The sequence below is a fragment of the Kogia breviceps genome, chromosome 4, assembly GCF_026419965.1.
Source record: "Kogia breviceps isolate mKogBre1 chromosome 4, mKogBre1 haplotype 1, whole genome shotgun sequence".
In the NCBI taxonomy this organism is placed as follows: Eukaryota; Metazoa; Chordata; class Mammalia; order Artiodactyla; family Physeteridae; genus Kogia; species Kogia breviceps.
Genome location: NC_081313.1, coordinates 132,570,332 through 132,582,400, shown reverse-complemented (window position 1 = coordinate 132,582,400; position 12,069 = coordinate 132,570,332). Strand labels below are relative to the sequence as shown.

Sequence of the window (12,069 nt, the reverse complement as noted above, 5' to 3'; positions counted from 1 at the left end):
TTCTTTGCTAATACTTTTATGTATTTCTTTTATATAACTTTTAATGTATTTATTTGTATTAGTATCAGTTCTTGGTCAGTTTTGATATATTAACTGTTCTCCTCATTATGGTTTGTGTTTTCCTGCCGCTTTGCATGTTGGGTGCTGGATATTTTTGTATACCTATAAATCTTCTTAATCTTTGATATGGAATGCAGTTACCTTACTCAGAGACAGCTTGATCTTTTTTGTTCTTGCTTTTATGATTTATTAGGAAGGTCTACAGCAATGCTTAATCTAGGATGAGTTGTTCTCCATAACTGAGGGAAGACCATTATGATTGCTCTACCTAATGCTCCATGTGAATATTTAGGCAAGAGGCATTATACCCAGCCTTTCATGATTTCCAGGCCCTGTTCATTCCCATCATTTAAAATGGTTCTTCCCACAGCAGCAGGTATTTTCCTTGTATGTATGAGCTGATCACTACTCTGTTGTGTACTTGAGGGGGATCCTCTGCATATATGTGGTGTTCTTTCTCTGGGAAGCTCTCTCTTCTCTGATACTTTAGTCTAGCAGCTCTAGCTGCCTTGGTCTCCCTGGACTGACAGTTCTATCTCCTCAACTCAGAGAGTCAGCTGGGGTTGGCTTTAGTTACCCCTTCCTGTGCCATGGCCTGGAGTCTCTCTCGATTCAAAACACAATAAGCTGGGACACTCATAGGGCTCATCTTGTTTATTTCCAGTCTCTCAGAAATCACTGTCCTTTGTCACCTGATATCCAGTGCCTTAAAAACTGTTGTTTTATATATTTTTTTCAAAATTTGTATTTAAGTTAAAATTTTTAATTGTAGTAAAATATATAACATAAAACTTGCCATCTGAACTATTTTTAAGTGTATAGTACAGTAATGTTAAGGACATTCACATCATTGTGCAACAGATCTCCAGAACTATTTATATATTGCCAAACATAAACTCGATATTTGTTAAAAAATAACTCTTCGTTCTCCCCTTCTCCCACCCCCTGATAACCATTGTTCTACTTCCCATCTCTATGAATTTGACTACTCTAAGTTCCCCATAAAAGTAAAATCATACAGTATTTGTACTTTTGTGACTGGCTTATTTCATTTAGCATAATGTCCTCTAGGTTCATCATGTTGTAGCAAGTGTCAGAATTTCTCTCCTATTTAAGGCAAAATAATATTCTATTTTATGTCTACAGTACATTTTCTTTATCCATTCATCTGTCAATGGACACTTGGGTTGTTTCTACCTTTTGGCTATTGCAAATAATGTTACTGTGAACATGAGTATACAAATATCTCCTCGAGACACTGCTTTCAATTCTTTTGGGTATATACCCAGAAGTGAAATTGCTGGATCATATGGTAGTTCTATTTTTAATTTTTAAGAAACCACAATGCTGTTTTCCATAGCAACTATACCACTTTATACTCCCACCAACAGTACACAAGGGTTCCAATTTCTCCATATTCTCACCAACATTTGTAATTTTCTATATTTTTTTATAGTAGTCATCCTAAGAGGTATGAGGTGGTATCTCATTGTGGTTTTAATTTTCATTTCCCTACTGATTAGTGATATTGAACATCTTTTCATGTGCTCATTGGCCATTTGTATATCTTCTTTGGAGAAATGTCTGTTTAAGGATATAGTTCCTCCTGTCCTCAGATTCAACCAACTGTGGATCATATAGTACTGTAGTATTTACTATTGAAAAAAAAATCTGTATAAGTGGACCTATACACTTCAAGCCTGTGTTGTTCAAATGTCAACTATTTTAGTATGCTCAGACCATGATAACAAAATACCACAGACTGGGTGGCTTAAACAGCAGAAATTTATTTTCTCACAGTTCTGGAGGCTGGAAGTCTAAGATCAAAGTGCTGGAAAATTTAGTTTCTGGTGAGGACTCTCTTCTTGACTTGTATACAGTCACCTTCTCACTGTGTCCTCACATGGCTTTTCCTCTGTGTATATCCTCTTCTTATGATACCAGTTGTATTGGATCAAGGCTCCACCTTATGACCTCATTTAACCTTAATTATTTCCATTTTAGAATATAATCACATTGGAGGTTAAGGCTTCGCATATGAATTTTGAGAGGGCACAGTTCAGTCCATAACAAAGTTTTTGTTCATTTTAAAAATGTTTTTTTTTTTAAACTGGAGTATAGCTGCTTTACAATATTGTGCTAGTTTATACCGCACAGCAAAGTTAATCAGCTCTACATTTACATATATCTCCTCTTTTTTGGATTTCCTTCTCATGTAGGTCACTACAGAGCACTGAGTAGAGTTCCCTGTGCTATACAGTAGGATCTCATTAGTTATCTATTTTATACATAGTATCAATAGTGTATATATGTCAGTCCCAATCTCCCAATTCATCCCACCCCCCTTCCCCCTTGGTATCCATACGTTTGTTCTCTGTGTCTATTTCTGCTTTGTAAATAACATCGTCTATATCAATTTTTTTCAGATTCCACCTATATGTGTTAATATATGATATTTGTTTTTCTCTTTCTGACTTACTTCACTTCGTATGACAGTCTCTAGATCCATCATGTCTCTCCAAATGACCCAATTTCGTTCCTTTTTATGGCTGAGTAATATTCCATTGTATAGATGTGCCAGATCTTCTTTATCCATTCCTCTGTTGATGGACATTTAGTTTGCTTCCATGTCCTGGCTATCATAAATAGTGCTGCAATGAACATTGGAATGCATCTGTCTTTTTGAATTATGGCTTTCTCTGGGTATATGACCAGTAGTGGGATTACTGGGTCATATGGTATTTCTATTTTTAGTTTTTTAAGGAATCTCCATACTGTTCTTCATAGTGGCTGTATCAATTTACATTCCCACCAACAATGCATGAGGGTTCCCTTTTCTCCACACCCTCTCCAGCATTTATTGTTTGTAGATTTTTTGATGGTGGCCATTCTGACTGGTGTGACGTGATACCTCATTGTAGTTTTGATTTGCATTTCTCTAATAATTAGTGATGTTGAGCATCTTTTCATGTTGGTCATCTGTGTGTCTTCTTTGGAGAAGTGTCTATTTAGGTCTTCTGCCCATTTGTTGATTGGGTTGTTTGGTTTTTTGATATTGAGCTGCATGAGCTGTTTGTATATTTTGGAGATTAATCCTTTGTCAGTTGCTTCATTTGCAAATATTTTCTCCCATTCTGAGGGTTGTCTTTTCATCTTGTTTATGGTTTCCTTTGCTGTGGAAAGGCTTTTAAGTTTAATTAGGTCCTATTTGTTTAGTTTTGTTTTTATTCCCATTCCTCTAGGAAGTCAGTCAAAAAAGATCTTGCTGTGATTTATATCAAAGAGTGTTCTGCCAAAAATATGGAAAGCTTCACAAATTTGCATGTCAGCCTTGCACAGGGGCCATGCTAGTCTTCTCTGTATCATTCCAATTTTAGTATATGTGCTGCTGAAACGAACACTAAAATGCGTTGTTTTATTTTTTGTTGTTGACATGTAGGAGTTCTTTATATATTCTGGATATTAATGTCTTGTAATATATATGATTTACAAACATTTCCTCCCATTCTGTAGGTTGCCTTTCAGTCTGCTGATTGTGTCCTTTGATGCATAGAATTTTAAACTTTTGGTGTCATTCAGTTTACCTATTTTTACTTTTGTTGCCCGTGCTTTTGGTATTATATCCAAGAAATCATTGCCAAATCCAATGTCATTAAGCTTTCCCTCTATGTTTTCTTCTAAGAGTTTCTTCCTTTTTTTAAAAAATGTGGCTATCCAATTTTACCATTTTTTTGTTGAAAAGACTGTTATTTCCCCACTGAATGATCTTGGCACCCTTGTCAAAGATTATTTGACCATATATATGAGGATTTATTTCTGGACTCTCTATTCCATTGGTCTATATGTCTGTCTTTATGCCAGTACTACACTGTTTTGATTGATTTATATTTGTAGTAAGTTTTGAAATCAGGAAGTGTGAATTCTCCACCTTGTTCTTCCTTTTCAAGATTGTTTTGACTATTTGGAACTCCTTGAGATTCTATATGAATTTTAGGATGGATTTTTCTGTTTCTATAAAAAAGTCTTTGGGATTTTGATAGAGAAGCATTGAATCTACAAATCACCATTGGTAGTATTCTTAACAATATTAAGTCTTCTAATCCATGAGCATGAGATGTCTTTACATTTTTTTGTGTCTTCTTTTGTTTCTTTGAGCAATATTTAGTAGTTTTCAGTGTACCAGTCTTTTGCCTCCTTGGTTAAATTTATTCCTATGTATTTTACTCTTCTTAATGCAATTATAAATGGAATTGTTTTTTAAATTTCCTTTTCAGAATGTTGATTGTTAATTTATTGAAATGCAACTGATTTTTGTGTGTTGATTTTGTATCCTACACCTTTGTTGAGTTCATTTACTTGTTTTGTTTACTAGTTTTCTTGTGGAATCTTTCGGCTTTCCTATGTATAAGATCATGTTATCTGTGAACAGAGATGATTTTACTTCTTCCTTTCCAATTTGGATGCCTTTTGTTTCTTTTTCTTACCTAATTGCTTTGGCTAGGATTTCTAGTACTATGTTAGAAGTGGCAAAAGTGGGCATGCTTATCTTGTTCCTGATCATAGAGGAAAATGTTTCATATATTTTTAATGTTTTGGGGGGTTGTTTTTGTTGAGAGGCCAGGCTGGGTCCTATTACTCCATCTTGTCCAGGAGCAGAAATTCTTAAAGTTTTTATTGTGAAAAATGTCAAAGATATAGAATAGTTGAAAGAATGATACAATGATTACTTATATACCTGCCATCTAGATTCAATAACTGTCAGTCTTTTTGTTGTGTGTGTATATTTATGTGTATATATGCCATGTATGTATATTTTCTGAACAATTTGAAACCAAATTGTAGAGACATCATGGCACATCACTCCTAAATACATTAGAATGAAACTCTTAAAAATAAAGAGATATTCCTGCATAATCACAGCACCATTATCACACCTAAGAATATTAAATCATTTTCTATTATCATCTGTATTAGTTATGCACTGCTGTATAACACATTACTCCAAATCATAGCAACTTAGAACAACAAACATTTATCTCACAGTTTCTGAATGTTAGAAATTTGAGAGCAGATTAGCTGGGTGATTCTGGTTCAGAGTTTCTCATGAGGTTGCAGTAAATCTGTTGGTTGAAGTCATCTCAAGACTTGAATAAAGCTGAAGGATCCACTTTCAAGCTCATTCCATGGTCTGGATGCTTCAGGTCCTAGCTTCATTGCTCTATGCATAGGCTACCTGAATGTTCTCATGGCATGTAATTAGCTTTGCCCAAAACAAGGGATCTTAGAGCGGGAGAGTGAGAAAGAATGCCCAGGATGGAAGCTGTAATCTTTTATTTATTTATTTATTTATTTATTGCAGTACATGGACTTCTCACTGTTGTGGCTTCTCCCATTGCGGAGCACAGGCTCTGGACACGCAGGCTCAGCAGCTATGGCTCACGGGCCTAGCCGCTCCATGGCATGTGGGATCTTCCCAGACTGAGGCATGAACCTGCGTCCCCTGCATTGGCAGGTGGATTCTCAACCACTGCACCACCAGGGAAGCCCGGAAGCTGTAATCTTTTATAACCTAATGGTGGCAGTGACATACCATCACTTCTGCAGTATGGTATTAGAGACCAGACCAACCCTAGCATAAGGTAGAAGGGGACTTCATTAGGGCTTCCTAATTAGGGTATGGAGGCAGGGGTCACTGTGATCCATCTTGGAGGCTGGCTACCTTATCATCTAATATCCAATCTGTATTCAAACTTCTCCATGTAGCCTATATATTTATTTTTGGCTACATTGGATCTTTGTTGCTGTGCACAGGCTTTCTCTAGTTGCGGCAAGTGGGGGCTACTCTTTGTTGCGGTGCACGGGCTTCTCATTTTGGTGGCTTCTCTTGTTGTAGAGCACGGTCTCTAGGTGCGCGGGCTTCAGTAATTGTGGCATGTGGGCTCAGTAGTTGTGATTTGCAGGCTCTAGAGCGCAGGCTTAGTAGTTGTGTCGCATGGGCTTAGTTGCTCCGCGGCATGTGGGATTTTCATGGACTAGGGCTTGAACCTGTGTCCCCTGCATTGGCAGGCGGATTCTTAACCACTGCACCACAAGGGAAGCCCTAGACTATTTTTTAAAAACCAGGATCCACTGCACTTGGTTGTCATATATCTTTAATTTTTAAAATCTAGAACATTAACTTTCTGAAGAGGCCAGGCTAGTTATCTGTCTTCCAAAATATCCCACAATTTAGGTTTGCTGATTGTTTTCTTATTTGACTTATTCCTGTCTCTCCTGTATTCCCTACAGACTGGAAGCTCAGTCTAAAGGCTTATTAGCGTCATGTTAAATAGTCTAGAAAGAAGACTTGATGGTTTAAGCTGTGCACTTCTTTCAAAAGTCCTATTATTATAATAATGGCAGGAAGTCCTACTATTAGTGGTACTAAGTTTTATCATTTGATTCCGACTTTGTCTTAAACTGACTTTCAACCAATCCACCTGTTGTAATTGCCACCTTTGTGTCCCTCTTAGAGGTACTTGGTGCCTTCAATTCATGAGTCTTTCTGGAGATTTACGGTTCTAACTGGCCACCTTCCTCCACAACTGAGGGGAAGCTGTTTCCTCTGGTCTGCTCAGACAGTTATCATCAATCCACTTTCTTTCCAGTATCCATAATTTTATTGCTGTTATTTCCTTTTCTGTTCTCTTAGTCATTGTGAGTGAATGCTCTTTAAAGCCTTCTTTATCAATCTACTATGTCAGACCAGAAGTTCATCTTTGCTCAAGCTTGTCAGCTTAGGTTTTTGTCACTTTAAGTAGAGTTCTAACCAATAAAATTATTATTTCTCTTTGCAGACAAAGGATCTGAGGCCCAGAGTGGGTATTTCACATGCTCAAAGTCACACAGCTAGTGGTTGGGGTGATGTCAGGATTGGATCTCATATTTGTCTGATTCCACAGCCATTGTTCTTCCCCAGGCCCTTCTACATACCCCACACCCAGTCCTACTGCTTCTAGCAATTAGACATTTTAGTAAATAAAAAGTTAATAAAATTTGGGGGAACTGAATTCTGGTAGCTAAACATTTATACAAAAGTCTGACAAAAATCAGAAGTCAATCTATTTTGTCCAGTAGGGGTGGGAGGTAGATAGTCCTTTACACTGACTGGAAGACTCCTGTCTGCATCTGAGGCCTCCCCTTTCCTAGAATGATGCAGTAAGTGAGCCATGGAGAATCATAGTGAAGTGTCTTAGTACCCAAAAATTCAATCTGGGAGGTTGTTATGGGCTGAATTGTGGCCTCCCCAAATCTATGTATTGAAGCCCTAACTCCTAGTACCTCAGACTGGAGATAGGGCCTTTTAAAGAGGTAATTAAGGTACAAAAAGATCATATAAGTGGACCTAATCCAATATGACCGGTATCCTTTTAAGAAAAGAAAATGAGAACACAGACAATGAGAAACACCAGACAACATGTGCACGCAGAGGGAAGACCTCACTGAGGGCTGCCATCTGCAAGCCAAGGAGAGAGGCTCAGAGGAAACCAAACCTGATGGCACTTGATCTTGAACTTCTAGCTTCCAGAACTGTGAGGAAAAAAATTTCTCTTGTTTAAGCCACACAGTCTGTGGTCTAAAACAGACGGGCAGTTGTTAATTTCTTAGCTTCCTCCTTTCATAACAGAAATATTGGTGCTGTGTTAGTCCAGGTCAATGCTATCTTTTGTAACAAACATCCCCCAAATATATAGTAGGTCACATAAAATCAAAGTTTATTTTTGTTCAAAATAGATATTTCTGATGGGTGTGCATTTCTCCTTCAATTGATGATGCAGGGACTCAGATTCCTGCCATTCTGTGACTCCACCATCTTTAAAGCTTGACCTCCAATATGCTCATCTGCATCAGGCCACAGAAGAGGAAGAATGGAAGAGGATGCAGGGAAGGGTATTATGGGTGGTGCTGGAGGTGACATGCATCACTTCTGCTCACATTCTCCTTTCACCAGAACTCAGTCACTTGGTTGCATGGAGCTGCCTGGGACATGTAGCCTAGCTATGGGACCAGGAGGAAGAAGACAAGCCTTGGGGAAAACCAACAAGTTTTTGCCACAAGTATAAGTCATAAATAATGATCCTTCCCTCATCATATTATTCCAATCAGACAGGCTACTCTGAATAATTCTTTAAGCCCATATTTTCAAATATGACTACCTGGCTCCAAGTTTTTTAGGAAACTGCCTTTAGTTCTATGGCTTCTCAGAGACCGTCTACAGAACCAAAGCAAACCAAAACCTTACATTGACTCTCATTCCATTCTTGAGTCAGGGTGGCATTTTCTGGATTCATTGACCAAGATCTATGAAGGCTTAGTGAAAAGCCTGTGAGGAAGGTCTTCTAGGCAGGCTCCATTTTAGAGACGTGGAGATGTGGAGAGGAGGTGAAGTCATGTGGTTGCACACATCAGAGTCCAGATTTGAAACCAGCTCTGATTGGCTCAGAGTCTTTGTACCAGAGTGTAGTTGCAGTGACTCTTGCTTTCAATAAGTGGGAGCCATTGTTAGAGGTTTTAATCTGTCTTCGGTTAACAGGAATTTTTGGTTGAGTCTCAATTCTGCTCTTATTATCTATCTTATTATCTATCTTATTGTCTTGTATCTCTTCTCTAAGCTTTGTGGTCTTGGGTGGGTTTCTTTGTTGTTTGGAGACTTTTTGCATGATATGGGAATGATAATACCTAACTCACAGAGCTTTCTTATGGGCTAAAGAAGATGGTACTTGTGAATGGGCTTTCTATAGTGCTCCGAGGATGTAAAACAGGGGACTTGGCTCACATGCCTGTTGATTTGAGGCTGGAGGTGGACATGTATGCAGTGTAAGAATAGGAACTGTGGGGCCTGCAGGGACTGGAGGACACGTGACAGGTACCATTGAAAGAGACAAGGGGCAGCTGCAATTCATCCCCAGCTGACTGTCTCCACATGTGGGAACTAGACCTCAGGGTGTAAATCATCTGTTTTCCAAGAGATGCCCAATACCTCAATTTGTTTATGAACTCTTTTGACTTTCAAATGTTGGCGTCTTATTAAAAAAGAAACCCTGTGAACCAAACAAGTTCTTGACTTCAAGCGAGAGGAGATTTTGGTCATGGAGCTCCTACAGTGTGCCAGGCTCTGTGCAGGAGACTAAGCAAGTCAGACTGACCCCCCCAGGGAGGCTGTAAACCAGCGGTGAGAGCAGCCTTCTGTATGGGAAGGTGGCACTATAATAGGATTTGGTGTAATGGGATTTGACCCACATTATCTTTGAGCTCCATAGCCCTAGGTCTGCAGAACACTCTTTGTAGCTGAAATTGAAACAGTATAGCAATTTGCAGCACTCGGAGGGAGTGTCTTGGGAAAAGTGTCCAGGGCTTTAGTGTTTCCTGAGGCTTTCACTATCTCACTTGATCCATTCTGTTAAATGAGTGATAATACAACTTTCCTGGTGGGGCAACCAAGGCTTATAGGAAATAAGGGTCTGAGAGTCACATGAGCTGGCCTGGCACCGAGGCCACACAGTGGCTCAGGTAGAGACTGGGGAAAGGAACGGACAAGAGTTGAACACTGGGTGTTCGTACTGAGTTGACTGGATCTTCCCTCAACCCTGTGAGATCAGCCTCATTATCCCCACTTTAGAGCAGTGACTGAGGCTCAGAGGACTGAGGTGACTCATCCAGAGACACAAGCCAGGATGCTCAGGAAAGGTACGAGAGTGTCCATGAGCTCCTTGAAGTCATCTGCAAAATATTTCATGTTTGCACTTTTGTCTGTTTCTTAGGGGAAAGGGCTAAAACCTTCAATAGATATTTGAAGGGGTCAGTGATTCTAAAATGATAAAGAGCCACTAATTTAAGCCAAGGTCTTTCTGACTCCAAGGCCTGTACCCTGAGATCCCTCCTTAAGATACTGGTTAAAAGAATATTCTTTAAAGTCCAACTGAGGGACTTCCCTGGTGGCGCAGTGGATAAGAATCTGCCTGCCAATGCAGGGGACACAGGTTCGGTCCCTGGTCCGGGAAGATCCCACATGCCATGGAGCAACTAAGCCTGTGCACCACAACTACTGAGCCTGTGCTCTAGAGCCTGCAAGCCACAACTACTGAAACCCACGTGCCACAACTACTGAGGCCCGAGCTCACCAACAAGAGAAGCCATCGCAGTGGGAAGCCTGTGCACCTCAACAAAGAGTAGCCCTCACTCTTCACAACAGGAGAAAGCCCATGCACAGCAACAAAGACCCAATGCAGCCAAAAAAAATTTTTTTTTAATTAAAAAAAAATAGTCCAACTGATATAAGCTCTGGGTCTGGGTCCCAGCTCTACCACTTACTAGCTACAAGACCTCATTTCCTCATCTGTAAGACTGGGATTCATTTATTCCAAAAATATTTTATCAAGCTTCTGAGAACACAGAAGTGAACAATGTCCCTGAGGTCATTGATCTTATATTGTGGTGAGGGTATAAAAATAGCAAACAAATAGATATATGTAAGGTGGTGCTAAGTGCTATGGAGAAAAACGAAGTGGGGTAAGGGAGTCAGGTGTGCTGTGGGGTAGGGTTGGGTAGTGGTCAGGGAAGCTCCTCTGATGACCGTCTAAGCAGAGACCTGAATGAAGGGAGTGTCACATGGCTATCGAAGGGAGAGCCTTCCATGCAAAGGGGGAAAGAATGAATTGCCACATGTGGGGGAAGATGAAGAAGTCTCTGTGGCCCACAGGATAAAGGCTGAGATCCTTAAATTGACATTCAAAGCTTTCCTCAATCTGGTCACAGGTAATTTTCTGATCCTCCTCTGGGTTTCCTTCCTCATCCCTCATGGGTTTGCTTGAGCTTTTTTCTTATTAGCCAGTTCATTAAACATACATTCATTAATACCCACTCTGTGTCAGGACCCTACGGATGCAAAGGAGCTCCCTGTCTGGTGAGGGAGGGCAATAAGGACATGGCTAATTCCTTATATGCCATGAGGCAGGGCCACCAAGGGGCTGAAGGAGCACAGGAGAAGGGGTAACTGGCTCTGACCAAGAGAGGGGAGGTCTGTATAAGACTTCAGTGCAGAGGTAACAAAAACCTATCTTCAGGGTTCAGACAGGTGAATGGGTCCAGCTAACTTGGTAGGAACTAGGGAGATCTGGACAAAAAATACACTACCTAAAGGGGGTTATTGATTGTGACTTTTCAGGAGTGTGGGTTCAATGTTGATAGAAATTACTTTTTCTTTTTTTCAATCAAAGCATAATTTACATACAGTAAAATTCATCCTTTATAGTGTATAATTGAGTTTTGACAAAAATTATACAGTTATATATCCACCACCACCACAATCAAAATATAGAACAGTTCTGTCACCCCTCAGATGTTCTCCATGACTTTTGTAATCAACCCTTCTCCCCACCCTTAGCACCAAGAAACTACTGATCTGTTTTCTGTCCCTAAAATTTTGCCTTTGTGAGAATGCCATATAAATATAATCCTAACATTTAGCCTTTTGAGCCTGGCTTCTTTCATTTAGCATAGTGTATTTAAATTATATCTGTATGGAGAGGGAGATCAAGATAGTGGAGTAGAAGGATATTGAGTTCATATCCCCCTGTGAACACATAAAAAATACATCTGTACGTGCAGCAACTCTCACTGAAAACAACTTAGAGACTGGCAGAAAGGTTCTTCAACAACTAAAGCTGTAAAGAAGGATCCACAAAGAGTTGGGTAGGAAGGGAGGAGAAGTGATAGGATTAGGACCTGCACCCCTATCAGGGAACCCAGAAGAGGAGGGGGATATCATGGACTTGGGGATCCTCCCTGGGGAGTGAGGAGTTCAAGCCACATATTGGGTACCCCAGTCCTGGAGCCTGACACCAGGAAGACGAGTCCCGTTAGCTGGTTTGAAATCAGTGGAACTTACTGGAGGGCTATACTCTGCTTGTGAAGAGCTCATGCACATGCTTGCTTACTCCAGGGAACAGTGCGGAGGAAGCAGATTGAAAA

General features: G+C 39.9%; 1 protein-coding gene and 1 non-coding gene across 4 annotated transcripts in view; one reads left to right on the top strand and one right to left on the bottom strand.

Annotated features, from left to right (window-relative positions):
- Positions 1-12,069, top strand: part of THOC3 (THO complex subunit 3) — a 113,840-nt gene that overhangs the window by 41,983 nt on the left and 59,788 nt on the right. Inside the window, exon 7 of one of the 3 annotated variants that reach the window (XR_010840284.1) lies at positions 7,878-10,508. The exons of the other annotated variants lie outside the window; for them this stretch is intronic. The gene's annotated coding sequence lies outside the window, so the exon portion shown is untranslated. Of the gene's footprint in view, positions 1-7,877; positions 10,509-12,069 lie in introns of those variants that run through there. 3 annotated transcript variants of the gene reach the window in all.
- Positions 3,355-3,461, bottom strand: LOC131756437 (U6 spliceosomal RNA). The gene has a single exon (XR_009335621.1). It is a non-coding gene; the product is annotated as a U6 spliceosomal RNA (small nuclear RNA).